This window comes from Microcaecilia unicolor, chromosome 1 (assembly GCF_901765095.1).
Source record: "Microcaecilia unicolor chromosome 1, aMicUni1.1, whole genome shotgun sequence".
Taxonomy (NCBI): Eukaryota; Metazoa; Chordata; class Amphibia; order Gymnophiona; family Siphonopidae; genus Microcaecilia; species Microcaecilia unicolor.
Window position 1 is genome coordinate 483,470,559 of NC_044031.1, and position 25,876 is coordinate 483,496,434.

General features: G+C 42.3%; 1 protein-coding gene across 6 annotated transcripts in view; it reads left to right on the forward strand.

The window, feature by feature from the left end:
- Positions 1-25,876, forward strand: part of DTNA (dystrobrevin alpha) — a 567,561-nt gene that overhangs the window by 122,630 nt on the left and 419,055 nt on the right. For 5 of the 6 annotated variants that reach the window (XM_030214003.1, XM_030214021.1, XM_030214069.1 and 2 more), the window contains exon 2: positions 7,572-7,604. The exons of the other annotated variant lie outside the window; for it this stretch is intronic. The gene's annotated coding sequence lies outside the window, so the exon portion shown is untranslated. The remainder of the gene's footprint in view (positions 1-7,571; positions 7,605-25,876) is intronic. 6 annotated transcript variants of the gene reach the window in all.

The following is a 25,876-nucleotide window of genomic DNA, read 5'->3' on the forward strand; positions in this document are numbered from 1 at the left end:
ACATCTCTTCCTAGAAGTGACGGGAGTGAGACTGAAGCTTTTTAGATACAAGCTAACAGGGAGCACCAGGGAGCTTTCCTCATGGTTATAAGCCACATTAAAAGATTGAAAAATGGTCTTGAAAATGATGTTTCAGGAGGGGGTAGTTTGAAGAAACCTTTTTTTAAAAAAACCAAAACAAATATATTCTCTGCTAGAGAAGTGCAAGTGGTGCTGTCTTATAACATTATTTGTAAGGAACTAATTATAGGGACATTCTTAAATTGAATTTTGTTGTATGGTGGAACATTTTATAATGTCCTGTTTCTTTCCAGCATATTTGATAATAGTGTGTTGTTGTTGTTGTTTTGGTTTGGCAATGTCCTTCTGCTTCTTTGGCTTTTAGGTCAATAGGGAACCAGTCTTTATGGGGTTTTGAGGAATGAATAACTAAACATCCACTCAATACCATGTCACCTGTGAGTTGACATTGGAAAAACAGGAGGAGCAAAGCCTTAGAACTTTTAAGAAGTACATTTAACTATTGTGCTTATGAAATCTAATCATGGGCAAAAAAAACTGTCCTTAATATAACAGTGAGAGGCAAAAAACTTTTTAAATCAAAACTTATCTCTGAAAAAGATGTCTGTATTTTTTATTTATTAGGATTTATTAACCACCAAAAGGAAGAGATTCATCCAACGTGGTGTACAGCAGGTACAGTCTAATATAAAACTTACAATTTTATTAACAACATAACAATAAGTAAAAATGACCAAATATTAACATAAGTACAATAAATGAGATAAGCTTGAGGATAGCGAATTAAAACCTAATAATAGGACTACCTTAAAACAGTATAAAAATATACATATTTAACAGCACTGAAATTCAAATAACAGATAAAATACGATGTCAGCGTAATACCAATGAAACACCTAATAAGCAATGCAATGGAACATTCAAATAACACAGATATGATGCTAATGCTTTTCTACCATACATCTTACCATGTAGCCGAGGGACCAAGTGCAGATATATAGATGGGGACAAGATGGGTCTCTGACATTGCCAATGTTTTGCAGTATCATAACTGCTGCTTCAGGGAAATGTTATGGATCTTTAATTTCACCTAAAAATATATAAAATGTCTGAATAGTTATTCATTCATAACCACATTGATGTAAATGATGGACTGTACAGGTCTTTTTCTGCCATCACCTACTACGTTAGATTACCTGAATATTCGGTACTCACTATTTCACTGAATATGTATTCATTTTCACTGTGATACAAAAAATGGTGCCAAGACTTATAGATGCTATCTTTGAAACAACCAGTCAGAATCATGCTGTACTCTTCTTGTCATTCAATCACCTGTTTTTTTTACTTCTTGTTCAGAAAAATATGATGCTATTGAGTTGCAATGTTTAAATCAAACAGTTCTAATGTGTTTAAAACTCAAGGGGGTATGTTTACTAAGGCGCGTTAGCGTTTTTAACGGACCTTTAAAGTTAAGGTGCGTTAAACGCTAGCGCGCTAATACATTCCTGTGGGCACATTAGTGTTTAATGTGTGCCGACCATTAACACACGTTAAAAACGCTAGCGCGCCTTAGTAAACACAACCCAAGAATTGTTCTCGGCACTGAAAATATTTTTCATGATTTGCCCTTCTTCATCTCTGATCATGTGGAGGAATGTGATCCAAAACAAAACACCTCAGACCATTGAGAAAATGTCCTACACTTACACAATATGGCTCAATTCTAACTCTATTAATGCTGCTTAGGTGCTCATTACCCTGTATCCTAAGTTTTCTACCTATCTGGCCAATATAAAACTTATTACATGGCCACAAAATACAGTACACAACAAATACAGTAAGACATTATGTTTTGTATTGTATATGTACTCTGATCTCCAAGATTTGTGAAATGGGAAAGTTGTATTGTAATATCACATATCTGACATTGTCCACATTTGTAGTGAACTTCATGCAAATTTGTACACTGCTTAGAAAATATTTTATTTATAATGTGGTATATCAAATAAATTAAACCATAAATCACTCTTAAGATCATCTCCAGGCCCACTTCTGACCTGGTGTTCTGTTTCAGGAGGTATCAGAGTGGAGAGCAATGGAAATCCTATTCTTTGAGGACAATCAGACATAGTAAAAAAAGAGAGAGCTTTGTGGAGCGCGAACTGTGCTCCACTGCACATGCGTAAGTGCCTTCCTGCCTGTTGCGTGGATGCGGTCTCAATTCTCTTTTTTCCGTGTGAGGAGAAGGTGTGTTTTTTTGTCCTCTTCTCACTTGTCCGTTTTTTGAGAGCTGTTAGTGCCTTTTGGTCTTCTTTCTGTTTCTCTTGTGGCACCTTTAATTGGGCCTTACAAACCCATCTTTTATTTTTCCTTAGTTTTATTTTGGCTGGATTTAAGTCTTCTCTATTTTTCGTCATTATCGGGCCATTTTCAGGCCCTCACGTGGGTCAGGTCTTTCACTTTCTTTTTCTCCATGCCTTGCCTCTTTTTCAGGCACCATCAAGTTGTTTAATTTAGCGGACAAAGTTTTTCTATCCATGTCCACAAAGATTCCCAGTGGCTTAAAGTGCTGTACCTGGTGCAATCAGACTATCTTGGGAAAGGACACCCATTCTTGTTGTCTGCAGTGTCTTGGGCCTGACCATAGCCCCGCTAACTGTATTCTCTGTCTTCGTATGAAGAAGAGGACCCATGTTTCCCAATAGGCTCAATGAGAGAGGATTTTTGGAGCCAAGTCTGGTTCCTCGATGTCGGCATCAACTTCGAGCGTTGTACCAGTATCGGGAGCATTGGTAAGCATGGCTGCTTCTAGTGAGGTGTCAAGTGGGTCTCCACCTGTCTCAAGGCCTCCTGTTGATCAGGCCCCCCCCCCCCCCCCCCCCAGGACCATCCATCGTCAGACCCAACCCCAAGGCGACGTGAGGATTCTACGCTGTCCTCATCGGCACCAAGGAACTTTGGTGGTACACTTTGGGCGAAGGCCAAGAAGCGTCATCATCGGTCACCCTTGAGACATGGTGCCGGGAGCTCCGGAGCATGAAAGGATTCGGCAGATTCTGCTCCTTTGTCGACCCCAAATGGTTCTGCAACGCACCTCAACTGGTACCCCAGCTTTTCCTGGTGTCAGCCCTTGATGAGTGCATCTGGGCCTTGCTTTCAGAGCTCCTGGGTGGCCTCATGCAGTGGTGTGCATCAGTATCGGGGGTGCTTGCACCTGCCATACCTCCCGTTGTGGCTCTAGTGTCGACTGCCACCCAATCCGGCACCCCCTCAACATCAGTGACATAGTAACATAGTAACATAGTAGATGACGGCAGAAAAAGACCTGCACGGTCCATCTAGTCTGCCCACGATAAACTCATATGTGTATACCTTACCTTGATTTGTACCTGTCTTTTTCAGGGCACAGACTGTATAAGTCTGTCCAGCAGTATTTCCCGCCTCCCAACCACCAGTCCCGCCTCCCATCACCGGCTCTGGCACAGACCCCGTATAAGTCTGCCCTCCCCTATCCTAGCCTCTCAACCACCAACCCCTCTTCCCCCCGCCACCCAATTTCAGCTAAGCTTCTGTGGATCCATTCCTTCTGCACAGGATTCCTTTATGCCTATCCCACGCATGTTTGAATTCCGTTACCGTTTTCATCTCCACCACCTCCCGCGGGAGGACATTCCAAGCGTTCACCACCCTCTCTGTGAAGAAATACTTCCTGACATCTTTCCTGAGTCTGCCCCCCTTCAATCTCATTTCATGTCCTCTCGTTCTACCGCCTTCCCATCTCCGGAAAAGATTTGTTTGCGGATTAATACCTTTCAAATATTTGAACGTCTGTATCATATCACCCCTGTTCCTCCTTTCCTCCAGAGTATACATGTTCAGGTCAGCAAGTCTCTCTTCATACGTCTTGGAACGCAACTCCCATACCATCCTCGTAGCTTTTCTTTGCACCGCTTCCATTTTTTTAACATCCTTCGCAAGGTACGGCCTCCAAAACTGAACACAATACTCCAGATGGGGCCTCACCAACGTCTTATACAGGGGCATTAAAACCTCCTTTCTTCTTCTCTATACAGCCTAGCAACCTTCTCGCTACGGCCACCGCCTTGTCGCACTGTTTCATCGCCTTCAGGTCCTCAGATACTATCACCCCAAGATCCCTCTCCCCGTCCGTGCCTATCAGGCTCTCCCCACCTAACACATACGCCTCCCTTGGATTTCTACTCCCTAAGTGCATCACTTTGCATTTCTTCACATTGAATTTTAATTGCCAAATGTTAGACCATTCTTCCAGCTTCTTCAGATCTTTTTTCATGTTTTCCACTCCCTCCGGGGTGTCCACTCTGTTGCAAATCTTGGTGTCATCCGCAAAAAGGCAAACTTTACCTTGTAACCCTTCGGCAATGTCACTCACAAATATATTGAACAGAATGGGCCCCAGCACCGATCCCTGAGGCACTCCACTACTCACCTTTCCCTCCGAGCGAACTCCATTTACCACCACCCTCTGGCGTCTGCCCGTCAACCAGTTCCTAATCCAGTTCACCACTTCGGGTCCTATCTTCAGCCCTTCTAGTTTATTCAAGAGCCTCCTGTGGGGAACCGTGTCAAAAGCCTTGCTGAAATCTAAGTAGATGACGTCCATAGCACGTCTGTGATTTAATTCTCCTGTCACCCAGTCAAAGAATTCAATGAGATTCGTTTGGCACGATTTCCCTTTGGTGAAACCATGTTGTCTCGGATCTTGCAACTTATTGGCTTCCAGGAAATTCACTATCCTTTCCTTCAGCATGGCTTCCATTACTTTTCCAATAACCGAAGTGAGGCTTACCGGCCTGTAGTTTCCAGCTTCTTCCCTATCACCACTTTTGTGAAGAGGGACCACCTCCGCCGTTCTCCAATCCCTCGGAACCTCTCCCGTCTCCAAGGATTTATTAAACAAATCTTTAAGAGGACCCGCCAGAACCTCTCTGAGCTCCCTCAGTATTCTGGGATGGATGAAGGTTCGGTGAAGTTGAGATGGGAGCCAACTTCTCTATGCCGCTCCCAAATCATCTGAGGAGTATGATTTCCTATTGTCTATAAAATATCCATATTCAATTCCAGCTGATTACCCTCCCACAGGGTCTGGCCCAGTTTTCTGGCTGTCTGTGTCACTTCCTCCTTCTGCCCTTTTAATAATAGAATTAGTTTGTGTCTTCCACAGATTTGATCATCTGACATCATTTATGAATGTGTTAGCCAACACAGATCCCAGTACAGACTCTTGGGTCATTTCATTATTGCCATTTTCCATGTGGATAGTCCTACTCTGTTTTCCTATTTTTTAAACCGGTTTGCAGTCCACAATAAGGGCATTGCCTTCTATCACATGATTAGCGAACCTTTTATGAAGGTAGTGGTAAATGGAGCTCATTCTGAGGAAGAGGATATTACCTGTGGTATGCTTCAAGGTTTGCTTCTTGGTGTCAAGCCTCTTAAGACTTGTTAACTGTAAAGTCTCAATATCTTGAAGTATAACCTTGGCACACCAGAACACACCTGAAGTCTCTTTCTTTTCTGACGTTTCCTTTATTGAATAAATACAGATAATTTACTCACAGTCAGATGTTCTGAAGTGTTGCCCCAGGGCACAGAGACTCCGTGATTCTGAGAGCTGTATCAGTGGTTGGAGTTAGAAATCTGAGGAGAGGCAGCTTTATTGCAGAGGTGAGTGAATAGTTGAACAGGCAGAAGTAGCTCAGAAGTGCAATATCTCATTAGGAAGATATATTCAAGGTAAAAAAACAAGTTCGTTCCAGGGAGTTTTAGCAGGACAAGTGCTGTCTGAAGCAAGATGGAGAATGGCTCATGGGGAGGGAGAGGCTAAGAAGGGCTCACACAGGCCCAGGGAGTAGGGGGTAAATAGACCAATGGGGACAGAGCCTGCCATCGGATAGCAAGGGGTGGTCCTAGAGGACAGCCTTTGATTGGAGAGAAAGGTCATACCTGGCTGACCTCTTAGGACAGAGATAGTAAGAATGACCAGGAAATGATAGCAGGTAGACAAAGGAACCAAGCTTGGCTGAAAAAGAGAGGAGGTCTGGGCAGCCGCACAACCAGTGGTAACAGTTCTCATTCAGACAGACAATGGGTCATTTCACAGGCTGCATTGCCTGTGAACTACATTACACACAATGCATTGCTCACATATCTTTGCAGTGGGAACTGCAGCAATGAAGATCCTTAGAAGTGAGAATGACAGTAAAGGCATTAAACACATTTTAGGGTCACATTATAAACTAGTGCAAGGCTGTCAGAGGACAGAACACTTGGGCTGTTTTTTTTAAAACATACCAATACTCTTGCCTAGCTTCATGACAAGCATAGTTCTTCCATTCCTAATATGTTAAAATGTTGTAATTAATTATCTGACTGTATCATATTTTTGATGTTTTTTCTTGAACCTGAGCTTGTTTGGGGGGGTTAATGTGGGATACAAATGTCATAGAGTAAAAATATATAAATGTAAGTTTTAGCATATTTTCTATAGAATCACCCCAAAGATGATCACATCTCTATAAGGGGTGTGCGAGCTAAAAAAATGTGTTGTTTTGTTTAGTTTCCAAGATTTTTTGTTATTTGGGGTTACTTTTGTTTTTTCATTTGTTTTGGGAGCAGTGTCAAGCTGTAGTGTGTCCTATTGCGCAATATGGCACCCTGTTTGAGCAAAAACAGGAAATGTTGCACACTTTTTGCAATGAGGGCGCATTCTTTCATAAAGAGTATGCATTCATTCATTTGCACACTATTTGCACATTCACATTGATCTGTGCATGTGTACACTGTCCAGAAAAAGTTCACCCTCTTTGCAAAAAGAGTGCACACTCACGATACTGCTCCTGTAATGAAAAAATAGCAAAATTAAAATTCCCATAAAGACACGAGAAATGATACAAATCAAAAATTTTCAGGCTACACGCCCCCTATTAACAACACAGGAAAAAATACCCAAAATTTTAGGGGGGGGGGGGGTTCCTACCATTTTTGGTTAAAAAATGTGGACGTTTCCCATGTTTCAAACAAATGCACATCCTTAATCTCTATACAAAAGATCTCTCTTTCTTTCTTCTTTCTTCCAGCCTATGTGGAAACAGATATTCAAGCTTTCGCAAACTAGCTGATGTTGCTTGCAGAAGAGCATTAGTTGTGTTATCTGTCCTTCAGGAAAGTTAATGATGAGATGATCGGCAGGTTCTTAAAATTGCCTTGTATCCCTTACAGTAGACGGAGGAAACCCTGAAGAGGCAATAGCTTATATCAGAGTAATTGTTGTTAGCTCCTTCAACTAATGCAGCTGCCCTGTCTTGAATGCGTTGACCCTTTACAAGTTTATGGGGTAATTTTAAAAGGCATTTGGATTAATGTTTTCATTGTAACCTGTTCCAATTTGGTTTTCAGAAAAGTGGATTCTCAAACTAGAATTAGAATTACATGCAGAAATAGCCTTTTATGAAATTTCTTGGATTGCATGCATGTAAGCTTATTCTATACTGTCTTTATACATATAGGTTTACTGAAATTGAGTGGAAGTATTCCCAGAGGTGAGTAGTGTTTGCGTGTTTATAACTTAAACTGTGAAATTCTGTGCATAGTAAGGAGCAGGTATTAATGTGTATGTGTTCGTTCCTTGGGTTAATATTCCAATTAAGAGTATATGTATACTTTCCCATGGAAAATTGGTATATCATATGTGCATACCTGCTGCACAAGTTAGGTCAGCTGTAATATAATTATTCTCCCTATGACTTTGTGTATTGCTGAGATCTCTAGAACAAGAACTGGTGGTTTCACCCAACCCTTCCTTAATAGAGCAGGTTTTTTCATACCAGTCCTGAATACTCTCTGGCTAATATGGATTTCAGAATATTCCCAATGGGAATGCATGACCAAGATTTGCATACACTGATTCCATGGCATGCAAATCCTCTCTCATACATATTCATTTTTGGCATTCTGATAACCAGACTGGCTAAGAAGTACTCAAGCGTGGCTTGAGAAGCACTGCTCTAGAAAGAATCTCCAATTGTTCCTTTTTTGTATTCAGCAAAAATGAGGGAACAGAATGTCCCTTGATTAGACTCAGGAACCGTAATCACTTAGTACAAGTACTGATTATAAAGAATAATCGACTTGCTTACAGCACCATTTATTTCTATTTGTTAGTTATTTTAGGGAAGCTATTTTAAAACCTGCAAGGAATTGTCACCAGAAGGAAGAATGTGATGTTGATATGAGCAACGTGGCAGTTCTACACAAGGAGTGACATGGAATTAACCCCCATGGGCTGTATTGAGTGCACTGAATTGTGCAAAGCATGAATGCAAACTTGCCCTATATCAAGAGAATGTAGCCGTGCATACAAATTATGTAAAAAAGGGATAACAAGTGTATTAACTATATACAAAATTTAGCTTGACCTGGTTACTGAGATGAATTTCTCACCACTATGGGAAGTAGTGGTAAGGTTAGCACACCAACCTTGGTGACGGCCAGTGGGGGTGAGGGGGAGAGGGACAGTGATCCATGAAGGGAATATGGCCTTGAAGTTGGGGCAGTGATGTAATCATGAGAATCATAGTTACCTGATTTGGGGGTCCACCTTAGGAGTCAGCACTCAAGGATTTTCAAAAGGTATTTGATAGAGTACCTCATGAAAGACTTCTGAGGAAATTGGAGAGTCATGGGATAGGAGGTAGTATTCTATTGTGGATTAAAAACTGGTTAAAAAATAGAAAACTGAGAGTAGGGTTAAATGGTCAGTACTCTTAATGGAGAAGGATAGATATTGGGGCTCCACAGGGATCTGTGCCGGGACCACTGCTTTTTAACATATGTATAAATAATGTAGAGATGGGAGTAACTAGTGAGGTAATTAAATTTACTGACAACACAAAGTTATTCAAAGTTGTTAAATCACAAGACGATTGTGAAGAATTACCTTACGAGACTGGGATACTAGGCATCCAAATGGCAGATGACATTTAATTTGAGCAAATGCAAAGTGATGCTTGTGGGAAAGAGGAACCTGAACTATAGCTAAGTGATGCAAGGTTCCACATTAGGAGTCACCGACCAGGAAAGGGATCTATGTGTCATAGTTGATGATACAATGCAACCCTCTGCTCAGTATGCAAATAGAAAGTTAGGTATTATTAGGAAAGGAATGGAAAGGACAAAATTAGGACTTTATAATGCCTTTCAGGGGCTTAATCGAAATAGAAGGGCGCCCATCTTTCGCCGATTTTGGGTATCCTCAACTGCTTTCCGTTGCGGGGACGACCAAAATTCACGGTGGGGGGGGGGGGGGGTGTTGGCAGTGTAGCGAAGGCGGGGCAGGGGCGTGGTTAAGAGATGGGCGTCCTCAGCCGATAATGGAAAAAAGAAGGGCGTCCCTGACGAGCATTTGGCTGACTTGGTCCCTTTTTTTCACAACCAAGCCTCGAAAAGGTGCCCGAACTGACCAGATGACCACCGGAGGGAATCGGGGATGACCTCCTCTTTCTCCCCCAGTGGTTACCAACTCCCTCCCACCCAAAAAAAATAAATTAAAATATATTTTTTGCCAGCCTCTATTCCAGCCTCAAATGTCATACCCAGCTCCATGACAGCAGAATGCAGGTCCCTGGAGCAGTTTTTAGTGGCTAATGCAGTGCACTTCAGGCAGGTGGACCCAGGCCCACCCCCCCCCCCCACCTGTTACACTTGTGGTGGTAAATGTGAGCCCTCCAAAACCCACCTGAAACCCACTGTACCCACATGTAGGTGCCCCCCTTCATCCCTAAGGGCTATGGTAGTGGTGTACAGTTGTGGGGAGTGGGTTTTGGGGGGGCTCAGCACCAAAGGTAAGGGATCTATGCATCTGGGAGCAATTTGTGAAGTCCACTGCAGTGTTCCCTAGGGTGCCCGGTTGGTGTCCTGGCATGTGAGGGGGACCAGTGCACTATGAATGCTGGCTCCTTCCATGACCAAATGCATTGGATTTGGTCGTTTTTGAGATGGGCGTCCTCGGTTTCCATTATTGGCGAAAAACGAGGTCGCCCATCACTAAGGTCGCCCATCTCTAAGGTCGACCTAAATGTTGAGATTTGGGTGTCCCCAACCATATTATCGAAACGAAAGATGGACACCCATCTTGTTTTGATAATACGGGATGCCCCGCCCATTCGCGGGGACTACTACTACTACTACTACTCATCATCATTTCTATAGCATACTCGACGTAGTCCCTGCTCGGCGGAGCTTACACTAATTAGGACAGACAACCGAGATAAGGGAATATTAAAGTGAGGATGGATAAAATAAGGGTTCTGAACAAGTGAATAAGGGTTAGGAGTTAAAGCAGCATAAAAAGGTGGGTTTTTTAGCTTAGATTTGAAGACGGCCAGAGATGGAACTTGACGTACCGGCTCAGGAAGTCTATTCCAGGCATATGGTGCAGCAAGATAAAAGGATAATGGCAACATTCCATTTAGAATCCCAAACACCAACATTCCAGAATCTCTAATAGTAGAAACATTCCATGTTCCACTGTACTAACCACTAGGCTATTCCTCCACTCTTTGGGATTCCGGAAACTTGCTATTCTTTGGGGTTCTACATGGAATCTTGTCACTCTTTGGGATTCTAGAATCTTGCTATTTTTTGAGGTTCTACATGGAATCCTGTCACTCTTTAGGATTCCGGAATCCTGCCATCCCTTGGGGTTCCACATAGAATGTTGGTACTCTTTGAGATTCTGCCTGGAATCTTGTTAATGGGACTTGATCTACTGCCTTTCTGTGGTTTTTGCAACTACATTCAAAACAGTTTACATAGTATATACAGGTCCTTATTTGTACCTGGGGCAATGGAGGGTTAAGTGACTTGCCCAGGGTCACAAGGAGCTACAGTGGTAATCAAACCCAGCTCCTCAGGATCAAAGTCCACTAGGCTAGTTGCTTCTCTATTAAAGACAGCCTGTTGATTGTGGTTTTGACTCAGTCACCTCAGAGATGGGCATCCTTAGAGATGGTCGTCCCCGTTCGATTATGCCCCCTCTTTGTATTGCTATATAGTGTGATCGCACATCAAATACTGTGTGCAGTTCTGGTCATCGCATCTCAAGAAAGATATAGTGGAAATAAAAAAGATACAGAGAAGGGAGACGAAAACGATAAAGGGGATGGAACGATTTCCCTATAAGGAAAGGCTAAAGTGGCTAGGGCTCTTCATCTTGTGGAAAAGATGGCTGAGCGTAGATATGATAGAGGTCTATAAAATAATGAGTGGAATGGGTAGATGTGAATCTCTTTTTTTGCTTTTTCCAAGAATACTAGGATTAGGGGGGCACGCAATGAAGCTACAAAGTAAGTAAATTTAAAACCAATTGGAGAAAATATTTCTTCACTCAACATATAATTAAACTCTGGAATTCATTGCCAGAGAATGTTGTAAAAGCAGTTTGCTTAGCAGGGTTTAAAAAAAGGTTTGGATAGCTTCCTAAAAGAAAAGTTCATAAGTCATTATTAAGATGGATGTATGGAAAATCCACTGCTTGTTTCTAGGATAAGCAGCATAAAATGTATTGTACTGTTTTGGGATCTTGCCAGGTACTTTTAACCTGGATTGACCACTGTTGAAAACATGATACTGTGTTTGATTGGACTTCGGTTTGTCTTAGCATGGCAACACTTACGTTCTTATGTTCTTAACTGCAGAGGGGGAAATCCTGAATGGAGTAGAATTAAATCAATTTTTCACTCTTTCAAAAAGTACAAAGACCAGGGGACACTCGATGAAATTACATGGAAATACTTTTAAAACAAATAGGAGGAAATATTTTTTCACTCAAAGAATAGTTAAGCTCTGTGTCTCATTGCCGGAGGATGTGATAACAGCAGTTAGTGTATGTGGGTTTAAAAAAAGGTTTGGACAAGTTCCTGGAAGAAAGTCCATAGTCTGTTATTGAGATGGACATGAGGGAAGCCACTGTTTGCCCTGAGATTGTTAACATGGAATGTTGCCACTATTTGGATTTCTGCAAGGTACTTGTGTCCTGGATTGGCCATTGTTGGATGCAGGATACTGGGCTGGATGGACCATTGGTCTGACCCAGTATGGCTATTCTTATGTCCTTATGAGATACATGTTGAGGATTCTGAGCAGCAAAGATTGAGATTGGTACTGCTAAAACGTTGGTGCTCCCAGGTTTACCAACTTTCACTGTAATATGGGATAAGCGCACACTGTATCTTAGGGGCCCTTCAACTAAAGTGCATTTGATTTTTCAGTTATCTTTGCTCAATGTAGGAACCGCAAAACTAATGCAGTGACTGTTGGGGGACATTCTCTGCATTTTCTATACCAGTCCCGCATTAAAAAGTTGTCTGTGCGCATGGTACTGAGGCAGCAGTGAATGCTAAATCACTTACAGGCTCATTTTCGAAAGAGAAGGACGCCTATCTTTCGACACAAATCGGAAGATGGGCGTCCTTCTCACAGGGTCGCCGAAATTGGCATAATCGAAAGCTGATTTTGGGTGTCCTCAACTGCTTTCCGTTGCGGGGATGACCAAAGTTCACGGGAGCATGTTGGAGGCATAGCGAAGGTGGGACTTGGGCGTGCCTAACACATGGGCGTCCTCGACCCATAATGGGGAAAAAAGGGCGTCCCTGATGAGCATTTGGACGACTTTACCTGGTCGTGTTTTTCTTATGACCAAGGCACAAAAAGGTGCCTGAACTGACCAGATGACCACCGGAGAGAATAGGGGATGACCTCCCCTTACTCCCCCAGTGGTCACCAACGCCCTCCCAGCCTCAAATGTCATACTCAGGTCCATCACATCAGCATGCAGGTCCCTGGAACAGTTTTAGTGGGTGCAGTACACTTCAGGCAGGCGGATCGAAGCCCATCCCCCCCTACCTGTTATGTTTGTGGTGGTAAATGTGAGCCCTCCAAATCCCACCATAATCCCACTGTATCCACATGTAGGTGCCCTGCTTCACCCGTAAGGGCTATGGTAGTGGTGTACAGTTGGGGGTAGTGGGATTTGGGGGCTCAGCACACAAGGTAAGGGAGCTGTGTACCTGGGAGCTTTTTCTGAAGTCCACTGCAGTGCCCCCTAGGGTGCCCGGTTGGTGTCCTGGCATGTCAGGTGGACCAGTGCACTACGAATGCTGGCTCCTCCTATGACCAAACGGTTTGGATTTGGTCATTTCTGAGATGGGCGCCCTTGGTTTCCATTATTGCCGAAAATCAGAAACTACCAAGTCTAGGGACAACCATCTCTAATATCCGCTACCTACGTTCCTGTACCCGCTCCGCCGAACGCCTCTGGCGGAAATCTCGGGCCCTTGCTGATTTCTTACACTTTAAGTTCATGCTGACCTCCTTCCAATCTGCTCTTTTACGTGCCAAACAAGATTATTATATCCAACTGACCAACTCTCTTGGCTCTAATCCTCGACTTCTCTTCACCACATTGAACTCTCTCCTCAAGGTGCCCCCTCCCCCAACTCCCCCTTCATGATCTCCTCAGACCCTTGCTGAATTCTTTCACAACAAGGTTCAAAAGATAAACCTTGCTTTCTCTACCTCACCACCTCTCCCTCCACTAGTCCGTTCCCCTCTCTCTCCTTCCCCTCATTCCCTTTCCTCCTTTCCTGAAGTTACTATTGAGGAAACTACACTTCTCCTTTCTTCCTCAAAATGTACCACCTGTTCCTCTGATCCCATTCTTACCCACCTTCTTAATGCCATCTCTCCTGCTCTTATTCCTTTTATCTGTCACATTCTCAACCTCTCACTTTCCACTGCGACTGTCCCTGCTGCCTTTAAACATGCTGTGGTCACACCTCTCCTTAAGAAGCCTTCACTCGACCCTACTTGTCCCTCTAATTACCGACCCATCTCCCTCCTTCCTTTTCTCTCCAAATTACTTGAGCCACCGCTGCCTTGATTTTCTCTCCTCACATGCTATTCTTGACCCACTACAATCTGGTTTTCGCCCTCTCCACTCAACCGAAACTGCGCTTACTAAAGTCTCCAATGACCCATTACTGGCTAAATCCAGAGGTCAATATTCCATCCTCATTCTTCTTGATCTTTCCGCTGCTTTTGACACTGTCGATCACAGCATACTCCTCGATACCCTGTCCTCTCTTGGATTCCAGGGCTCTGTCCTTTCCTGATTCTCTTCCTACCTCTCCCTCCGCACCTTTAGTGTTCACTCTGATGGATCCTCTTCTACTTCTATCCCTCTGCCTGTCGGCGTACCTCAGGGTTCTGTTCTTGGTCCCCTCCTCTTTTCTATCTACACTTCTTCCCTTGGTTCATTAATCTCATACCATGGCTTTTCCTACCATCTCTATGCTGATGACTCCAAAATCTACCTTTCTACCCCTGATATCTCACCTTGCATCCAAACCAAAGTTTCAGCGTGCTTGTCTGACATTGCTGTCTGGATGTCTCAACGCCACCTAAAAATTAAATATGACCAAAACCGAGCTTCTCATTTTCCCCCCCCAAACCCACCTCCCCACTCCCCCCGTTTTCTATTTCTGTTGATGGCTCTCTCATTCTCCCTGTCTCCTCAGCTCGAAACCTTGGGGTCATCTTTGACTCTTCTCTCTCCTTCTCTGCTCTTATCCAACAGATTGCCAAGACCTGTCGTTTCTTTCTTTACAACATCCGTAAAATCCGCCCCTTTCTTTCCGAGCACTCTACCAAAACCCTCATCCACACCCTTGTCACCTCTTGTTTAGACTACTGCAATCTGCTTCTTGCTGGCCTCCCACTTAGTCACCTCTCCCCTCTCCAGTTGGTTCAAAACTCTGCTGCCCATCTCGTCTTCCGCCAGGGTCGCTTTACTCATACTACCCCTCTCCTCAAGACCCTTCACTGGCTCCCTATCCGTTTTTGCATCCTGTTCAAACTTCTTCTACTAACCTATAAATGTACTCACTCTGCTGCTCCCCAGTATCTCTCCACACTCGTCCTTCCCTACACCCCTTCCCGTGCACTCCGCTCCATGGATAAATCCTTCTTATCTGTTCCCTTCTCCACTACTGCCAACTCCAGACTTCGCGCCTTTTGTCTCGCTGCACCCTACGCCTGGAATAAACTTCCTGAGCCCCTACGTCTTGCCCATCTTGGCCACCTTTAAATCTAGACTGAAAGCCCACCTCTTTAACATTGCTTTTGACTCGTAACCACTCGCCTCCACCTACCCTCCTCTCTTCCTTCCCGTTCACATTAATTGATTTGCTTACTTATTTATTTTTTGTCTATTAGAATGTAAGCTCTTTGAGCAGGGACTGTCTTTCTTCTATGTTTGTGCAGCGCTGCGTACACCTTGTAGCGCTATAGAAATGCTAAATAGTAGTAGTAGACGACCTAAATTTCCAGATTTGGGCATCCCCGACTGTATTATCGAAATGAAAGATGGGCATCCATCTTGTTTCGATAATACGGGTTTCCCCCGCCCCTCAAGTGGGACGTTTTGGCGAGACGTCCTCAGCAAAACGTGGGCGTCCCTTTCCATTATGCCTCTCTTAGTGCCACCTTTTAGGAAATGGTAAATGGTCCCATGCTAACTGCATGTTACTCAACGTGCGGTAAGTGCAGTGCGTTAAGGGCTGCAACCTCTCCATGTCCATTCTTCATTCATGCCCTGCTTAGTTATGCCCCTTAGCAAAAATGCTATTAAAACATGTTTTTTGGCAAAATCCCACAAAAACAGTTGCTGCATTTCTGTGTTGGCTGTTACCGTGCTCTAAACTATGTATTGACAGCCTATCACACTTTAGTAATATGGCTTCTTAGTAGCTTATCGATACTGTATGTGTGTAGATTTCATAGTTTATAAACAGTTTGAGAATCTGAAGGTGGACAAAGCTATGGGGCCGGATGGGATACATCCCAGGATACTGAAGGAGCTCAGAGAGGTCCTGGTGGGACCTCTTAAAGATTTATTTAATAGATCTTTACAGACAGGAGATGTTCCGCGGGATTGTAGATGAGCAGATGTGGTCCCTCTTCACAAAAGTGGAGACAGGGAAGAAGTGGGAAACTGCAGACCGGTAAGTCTCACGTCGGTGGTAGGAAAAATAATGGAGTCGCTGCTGAAAGAAAGGATAGTTAACTTTCTATAAGCTGACGGGTTACAGGACCTAAGGCAACATGGCTTTACCAAAGGAAAATCCTGTTAAACAAATCTTATTGACTTCTTTGACTGGGTGACCAAAGAACTGGATGAAGGACGTGCGCTAGATGTAATCTACTTGGACTTCAGCAGAGCCTTTGATACGGTCCCCCACAGAAGACTCGTGAATAAGCTGAAAGGGTTGAACTTAGACCTGAAAGTGGTGAACTAGATAAGAAACTGGTTGACCGACGGGTGGCAGAGGGTGGTGTTAAATGGAATCCACTCGGCGGAAAGGAAGGTGAGCAGTGGAGTTCCTCAGGGGTTGGTGCTGGGGCCTATTCTGTTTAATATATTTGTGGGAGATAATGCTGAAGGGTTGGAAGGAAAGGTGTGCCTTTTTGCGGATGACACGAAAATAGCCAATAAAGTGGATACTCTGGAGGGAGTAGAAACAATGAGAAGGGCTCTCCAAAAGTTAGAATGGTCGAGGGTCTGGCAGTTAAAATGTAATAAACTAAACAGTTGCACCAGTATATGCTGTTCTATAACCAATCTACAATGTTTTATATATTTTTTTTAGTTTTAATATGCAGTGCTCAGTATTTGCTGTTGTGACAAATGACCATATGATATGGAGTTAGCGAGCAGCATTCAACCATCACAGCACTGTTCCTACCTGCCTGCCTTCCATGTTGAAAAACTCTACTGCTGTTAACTTCAATATTGATAATATAAAGATAAATTCACTTATCTTGGTAGGCGTGTTAGCATAGTAACATAGTAGATGACGGCAGAAAAAGACCTGCACGGTCCATCCAGTCTGCCCAACAAGACAACTCATTTGTGCTACTTTTTGTGTATACCCTACTTTGATTTGTACCTGTCCTCTTCAGGACACAGACCATATACGTCTGCCCAGCACTATCCCCGCCTCCCAACCACCGGCTCTGGCACAGACCGTATAAGTCTGCCCAGCCCTATCCCTGCCTCCCAACCTCCAGCCTCGCCTCCCACTACCGGCTCTGCTATCCAGTTGAATTTCAATGATGGGTCAATGCTGGTGGTCAACATTCACCCTAGTGCTACTGTGATCTGTGATTAAAATCAATATTCCAGTGTTATTCCCGACGTGGGGCCACGTTTCTCTATCACAGTTTTTTCAAGGGAATGTATCCATAAGCTGTAGAGAAAACGGAAAACCACATGGCATTTAATCTTCTTGTACCTTCTATCATCAAACTTAATGTATTACCATGCTAAATATCCATAAACTTCAAAACTAATGCTCCTCGAAAATTATTTCAGGGCTTACAGGGAGCGATCTTAGTCCAAGTGCCTCCACGCTTACACGACCCTGGCGCTAACTTTTGACTCGTGTTATATGCGTCAAACCGCAGCTGTTAATGGTCCTACTAATTGATGTGTTATGTGATCTCAGTATCAGATTAAGGTGTTAACCATTCAGTTTCCTTGTTAAGTCCTTTTGGTTGTACCTTATCCCATAAGTATATGAATTTCTGTTCTTGTGTCAGTAAAGCTGTTATCTCTCCCCCCACCCCACCGCAATTGAATCTGAGTAAGGACTACATATTTTAAATCCGATTCCAAATGTCCTTTGGCAGACCAGTGTGCTACTAGTGGTGTTTCTGTTTTATTTAACCATATATTACTCAGATGTTCCCCCTTTCGTCGTTTGACTTTGCGTTTAGTTTGTCCGATGTACCATTTAGGGCACTGGCAGTGGATGACATACATTACCTGTGCTGTGTTACTATTCGTCTTTGATCTCAATTCAAAACGCTTGCCAGTAGCTGGATTAATTACAAATTTTGTCTCCATTGCATGTGCGCAGTAGATACAGTTATGACAGCTCTTGTGCCCCCATTCTTCATGTCCTGCAGAGTGCAAAGGCTGTGCAGTAATTCGACGGTGTGCCCAGCATGGTCCCTGCAGTTATTACACAGAAAACTTTGGACGTTTCTTTCGAAAATGCCCCTCTAAGTGTATTCTATAATCGGCACCAAGATTTTGGCGCCAATTATAGAATATGCTTAGTTGATATCTCGGCTCCTAAATCTGTTCGCATTCATTTACACCAGCTAAAACATGTCTTAAATCCCGGCGTGTAGATTTAGGCACACTGAGCCTACATCCAAGTTCCTTTTTGCCAGTGTGCGTTAGAAGTTCGGCACACATTATTACAGAATAGCTTAACGAGTTGTGTGCCTAAATTCTAATCAGTGCCAATTGTTGCTCATTATTGCTTGTTAAGTTATGTGCGGTGTTATAGAATCCCTTCTAAGGTTTAGTAAAAAGGCTCCTTCTGTGCCTTCTAGAGACTATCTGTTAATGCTGTGGCAGAAACTTCAAGTTTTAAAACTATGGGGAAAAGGGTATGGAGACTAGCTAATAAAGTTTGCTTGCGCTTTTTATTTTAAAATTCTGTGTTTATCAATATCCTACAATTCCTCTTTTAAACCCTAATGTTTAAGTTACCAAGCTCAGATTAAAATAATGTCACTTACCCACAGAGATGTCCTCTTCTCTCAGAACTTCTTAGAAAACTTCTTGAGGTTTAAGTTTAATTTCTGTCTACATATTCATATTTTAAGCTTGTGGTTACTTATTTTGTACTTGGCAAGTGTCTATTTGTGTTCAGTATTTGTGACCAAGACCAAGATCTCTGGTCGTATGGAATTTCTGTTTAAGCATCTGTAATAATTCAGCTTGTTCAGTTTCCCAATAGGCATATTGATGATCTAGGTCCCACTTTCAATATTTACCGTGTTGCTTTTTCCTGGGGTCCTTGTTGTGTTACTTCTGTAAGTTAGTGTTGTTATAGTGAACTAGATCAGTTCTGTAGGTCCTGAGTGATTTTTGTAGGTTTTGTATTACAGGTACTCTACAATATACTTTGGACTATAGAGGGTTTATATTTGTACAGAGGTTACACAACAATCAGCACTTTTCGGCACTGAGGCCCAAAATCATGTTAACAGACCTTTGTCTCACATGTGCTACCATGGGAATAGCCAGACCCGACATTTTGGGAAGGCCCAGAGTTAACATGGTGCTTGGTATACTCCTAAATAATGCTTTAGAGCGCACTTGATGACGGATTTCTAAGTAAACAGTCTGTCCTGCATCAACATAAACCACATACACACTTACGGAAACTTGGAAGTTCAATGACATTTTTAAATAAAGTTGCATTATCCTATAACTTAAACTTTGCCATTATAGTAGACTTGCATCTGGCCAACATCTCAACACACATCATAGTATCCTGCAAGATAATTACCATAATGACACATATTCGTCAACTTTTCTTTATAACAAATATAAATGCTTTATTCCCTAGGGCCCAGAGGCTCTAGGGGGTCCAGAGGCTGTGCCTGGATGCCCACCGCACACTACAGCTCTCCCCGGTCCTCCCTTTAAAGGCGCGCAGCTGGTGATCTAATGGTCTCTGCCATACTTTAAAAATGACAGCCGAGACTCACTAGACTACCACAGGAAGTCTCGGCCACCATTTTGAAAACACGGTGGCATCGGCAGTGCAACGGGCAGGAAAGAACATGCTTCCCCCCCCCCCCCCCCCGAGACCACTAGACCACCAGGGCCCTTCAGGTAGGACCGGGGTAGGGGGGTAGCAGCACGGAGGTAGGGGGCTGTCGTGCAGTGGCCGGGGTCCCAGACCACTCTCAGTCCGCCCGTGTAATGAGGAATACATAATTATGGTATAAAGAGAGAGAAAGAAAGAAAGAGATCATGAAGAGCAAGCATAAGGTAAATGATTAACTGATATGCCAGTAAGAGCATGTCTTGTATGCATGAGTAGACATATGAAATCTGGAGGTAAGAGAATAGGCAGAAAGGTTAGAAAGGTGTCTAGGGAGTATTTTAGGGATGATACTTGAGAAGAGAGAGAGGTTGAAATCATATGTCAAGGTGAGAACAGTAATAGGCAAAAGAGTGAGGAGAAAATAGTAAGCCATAGAAGCAACAAAAAGAGCAGCTTTTCCTATCTTTTTAAATACTCTTGTTTGAGACCCCATCTGGTTATTTAGATATTATTGGTGAACTGAAGATCCGCAGCTCTTTTTCTTTTGTCCTGTGGCTTTCTTTCCTTCGTCATCTTATGTCTAGGATCCTCTCTTCCTCAGCAGCCACAATTCTGGTCCATATTCTGGTCATCTCTGTGATTGTGGCAACCTCTTTTTCCCTAGCTGCCTAACCTCTCACTTTTACCCTTAGAAAACATTATGCAATTTCCCTACTATTTTGACTATACGTTTTTATTGTTCTATAATCAATTTTATTTATTCCAGTGCTTTTTTCAAGAGCTGTCCGGGGGGTGGGGGGGGGGGCGTGGAGGGAATGAGTGCCTAGGACCCCATAGTTGCCCTGGTCCTTTCAATTGTATTGCAAGCCTATTGAAAACAGCTCTCACAATATTACATTGGCCCCTAGTACACCAACACACATTCACTGTGAAAACAGAGCAAGCCAGACTGTTACAGATCCCTACATGGAAACTACATGCTACCCAAATACTTCACCTCAGTCACCCCTCACATATGCGAACACATGACAGTGGGAGACTGATGACCCCAGCCTAACAGCTCTCCTGATGCAGGGACTAGGAGGGTGGCTTATTGTCCTAATTGTGTGGCAACAGGAGAAGGTGGGGAAAAGGAAGAAATGACAATTGAGCATAAATCACTGGTTTAGTAAAGAATATTGCAGGAGAATAAAATTTATATTGAAGAGTGCATTAACGTCACAGAATAAGATTTATTTGTTGCATTTGTATCCCACATTTTCCCACCTATTTGCAGGCTCAATGTGGCTTACATTATGCCGTAATGGCAATCGCCATTTCCGGAATGAGAAATACAAAGTGGTATTGCATTAAAGTTCATAAGTGATAGAGTGAATTAAGCAGTCAGGTATAGAGAGTTCATTACCGGAATGAGAAATAAAGTGGTATTGTGTTAAAGTTCATTAGTGACAAAGTATATAAGCAGTCAAGTATAGAGAGTTCGGTTTTGTCCAGTTCTGGTATAAGTTTCGTTGTCTGGTATTTAGGATGGATCATTGTGGTATGCCTTTTTGAACAGGTTGGTTTTTAGTGATTTTCGGAAGTTTGTTAGGTCGTTCATTGTTTTTATGACGTTTGGTAGTGCATTCCATAGTTGCGTGCTTATGTAGGAGAAGCTGGATGCATATGTTGATTTATATTTTAGTCCTTTGTAGCTGGGGTAGTGGAGGTTCAGGATTGTGCGTGCTGACCTTTTTGTGTTCCTGGTTGGTAAGTCTATGAGGTCTGACATGTAGAACAGGGCCTCGGTGTGAATGATTTTATGAACCAGGGTGCAAATTTTGAACGCAATATGTTCTTTAAATGGGAGCCAGTGTAGGTTTTCTCTTAGGGGTTTGGTGCTTTCGTATTTTGTTTTTCCAAATACGAGTCTGGCTGCTGTGTTTTGGGCAGTTTGGAGTTTCTTTATGATTTGTTCTTTGCATCCGGCATAGATGGCATTGCAGTAATCTAGGTGGCTTAGCACCATTGATTGTACCAGGCTGCGGAATATTTCCCTTGGGAAGAAAGGTTTAACCTTTTTGAGTTTCCACATTGAATGGAAACTTTTCTTTGTTGTATTTTTCGCGTGGCTTTCTAGTGTGAGATTTTGGTCAATTGTAACTCCGAGAATTTTCAGGCAATCTGAAACAGGGAGGGTGTAGTCTGGGATGTTTATAGTGGTGGGTTATATTGTGATGATAGGATGAGACATTACAGACCCCAGCCTTGGGGTGTATCATCACAATATCACATCCTTGGGTCTTCAATCCATTGGATTCCAGAAATCTCATTGTTCTCTGTTTTAGAAGCTTTTCCATTAATTTACTTACCAAAGAAGGCTGACTAACTGGCCTGTAGTTCCTAACCTCATCTTTACTTCCACTTTTCTGAAGAGGGACCATATCTGCCCTTTTCCAGTCCTCTGGGATCACTACTAACTCTAGAAAAGCATTGAAAAAAATCAGACATCAGAGCTACCAGAACTTCCCTATGTTCATTCAGAACCCTTGGATATGTGCCATCTGATCCCATCACTTTGTCCATTTTTAGTTTAGCTAGTTCCTCACAGACACAGTCATCTGAAAATCATTCTACCACACTCCCATTCCTATTTGTGTTTATCTTCTGCGGTCCTACTCCCAGTCCTTCCTCTGTGAAAAAGCAGTTCCAAATTATCCTTATCAGTTTCTACATATTTCTCCCTACCACCTTTGAGTCTCACAATGCTACTTTAGCACTTCCTACTATCACTAACATATCTAAAAAAAAAAAAAATTCTTGCCCCCCCCCATTTTACCATATTGGCTATTTTTGCTTCCATTTGCTTTCCTCACTTATTTACCATCTTGTCTTAGCTTTTCCAGATATTGTTGCCTGTGTTCCTCTTTCTGCAATCTCTTATAGTTTAGGAAGGCTAACCTCTTTTTCTTTACTCTTTCAGCTGCTGCTTCTGAGAACCTAAGTAGCCTTCTTTTTCTCTTACTTTTTATTTACCTTCCTTACAAAAAAGGTTTGTTGCCCTTAAATTAGCTACTTTCAGTTTTTTTTCCACTGCTTTTTTTTTTTTACTTATTCCAGATGTTTCCGTTCAGCTAAGAATTTCAGATAGTCCCCCATCTCAACAAAGTTAGTTTTTTTTGAAGTCTAGAACTTTCACGTATGAATGAACCCTCTCCACATTTGTCTTAATATTGAACCATACCATTTGGTGATCACTGGATGCCAGATGATCACCCACTATAACATCAGAAACACTCTCTCCGTTCATAAGCATTAAGTCCAGTATGGCCCCATCCTGCTTGGGTTCTGTTATCAACTGCTGGAACAGTTCCCCCTGTAGAAAATCCACGATTTCCCTACTTCTAGAAAAACCTGCAAAAGGGATACCCTAATCAACATCTGGCATATTGAAATCACTTATTAGTAGTACTACCCCTTTCACACCTATATTTTGAAGCTAGACGTAGTGATAAAAGAGAAAAACACCAAAATGGAATTGAGGTGTTGGTCCTAAGTGAATCGTGTAGAAAGAGAGAAGATCCTGAAGTACCAAGGAATGCAGTTGGAGACCGAGAAAATGTGGCAGAAAGATACAGAAATATTCCCCATCATTTTTGGTGCCACAGGCTTGATTAAAAGGAATTTTCAAGCACATCTTGATAGGTTGCCTGTACATGTTACATCTTATGAACTCCAGAAGAAAGCTTTCTTTGGCACAATGCAAGTACTGTGGTGAGCATTAGCAGTAAATTTGAGAGATAGAGATCATATTCTGCATACCTTGGCTTAGGAGTGAGGTTCATTACTGTCATGGTATGTGCAAAATTAACCCATTTGGAGACATTGCTCCCCTTTAACCATTGTGGTTCACAATAACTATAAACCAAGTAAAAAACTGGGCATTTATAAAAACTCAAGAACATTTCTATCTGTCAGTTAGTTGGCTTATTTATTATTCAATTGACCCACCTGGTCCAAGCTGGGAGGGTGGGATTATATATAGAATCTGGTTATCAATAGAAATCAAACAAAATAAAACATGGAAAAGAAAATAAGATGATACCTTTTTTTATTGGACATAACTTAATACATTTCTTGATTAGCTTTCGAAGGTTGCCCTTCTTCGTCAGATCGGAAATAAGCTTATTTCCAATCTGACGAAGAAGGGCAACCTTCGAAAGCTAATCAAGAAATGTATTAAGTTATGTCCAATAAAAAAAGGTATCATCTTATTTTCTTGTCCATGTTTTATTTTGTTTGATTTCTATTGATAACCTTAAGAGTGGACTAACACGGCTACCACACTCCTCTACTTATATAGAATCTGAAAACTAATGAAAGTAGTAACATATAGATTAAAAGATATGACAGTCAGAATTAAAGTATGAACATCTGTCTTGCCTGCTAGTTAACTTATCTAATGTATGCTTCATCATAACCAAAAAATATAAATAATGCAGGGGAGCAAATGAAAGGCAATTACAAGGTTATTTACTAATGCCTATTGTACGGTGACGCCGTTATCTATTTTTATCTGTGGTAGGGCCCAGTTTGAGCAACAAGTCCTGCAACAGATAATGCATGCCAACATGTTACCATGGGATAATCATCAATAAATGACCAAATATATGTTTATGTTTATGAGTTATCTTCTGGAGTATTGTGTTATTTAATAAAGTTCTGGTATCTTCAGGCTGTGGTGGTCAGCACTTTATTAAAATGCCATCTGCTGTGGGTAAAAATAATAATAATAATAATAAAGGATATTCAGTGCTGGTATCTGGATACTAGCCAGCACTGAATATCTGGTTAAGCGCTCTGACTATTGCAATTTGCCACTAACTGGATAACCTCAGGCTTTGCCAAAGCACCGCCCACAGACTCCACGACACTGTCTGAATCAAGGAGGTTTGATGAACAGGAGATGGCAAGACAGCACAAAGCTGAAGCTGGTTCACCCAAGGAGGTTTTTATTCTCCCTAATGCAGCTGCCACCATCTTGGTACACCCAAAACAATGTCATTGATAGGGCAACAAGCTCTGCCTACTGGCTTCAACCCACACAATGGGCCAGATAAGCTCATGCCCTCTCTTGTTATCAAACCTCCTTGGTCTGGATAGTGGCAAGGCAGTCAGAGGGAATATTCAGCAGCGCTGAATATCCTGATAGCTGTTACGTAACCAGTTAACAGCACCTGCTAGCTGGTGCCTCTGAATATTGGTTGGATAGTAACCAATGACCATAGCAATTGGAAATAACATTGTGTGATGTGGGTATGGATCAGTAAGCAGTGGAGGTTGATGTAATAAATTAAAAGTAACCTTGAAGATTTCAAAGACCTTGGAAGAGTTGCATATTCACTGTCTTTCTTCTGCGTTATGCTCTAGTGAATATTGTGAAGCCCTTTTAAGTACCACTCCAGGCTTTGAGGTACTGTGGATGTTTGCATTTATTTTTTTTCACATATTCTAGCTGTAGCTAATTTGATTGGCTCTCATAGGGGATGGTTCGTCTCCTTTTAGTCTTGGTGCTGGTAATGAACACTTCATGCCAGTGGTGACTGTACTTCAGAAAGGCCCAGCTGCTGCACGCCTAATTAGGCAGCATAAAGAAGCAAAATGGTAATCAATAATTAAAATGGATAATTTCCTTTTCACCTAGATAGTGACATTTGTCAACATTTTTTTAATCAGTCCACTGAACTACCTTCAATTTCTGTGCTCCTTGTATTGCTAAATGTCATTATTTCTTAACCAGTCCTGAATTAACAGGATTACAGTAGTCTCCTATATAGTTTAACATTATGTGTTGTATTTACTGCTTTTCACATAATAACGGAGCATGATCATAGTATGACATTTACAATTAGGACATTGGGCAATACATTCTAATTGGTTACATATAATGTTGTACAGCGATATACTGTGTGGTTATGGTCTGTGTTAAAGCTGTTCCCTCTTCTCTTTAATATATTCTTGAGCCCTCTGTATACATTAATTCAAGACTTTAACATCAAAACTTCTTCATCTACGCAGATGACATTTTGCTGTCTCACTAATTTGAGTCTAGTTTTGCTTTTTGGCCTTATCCGATTGGTTAC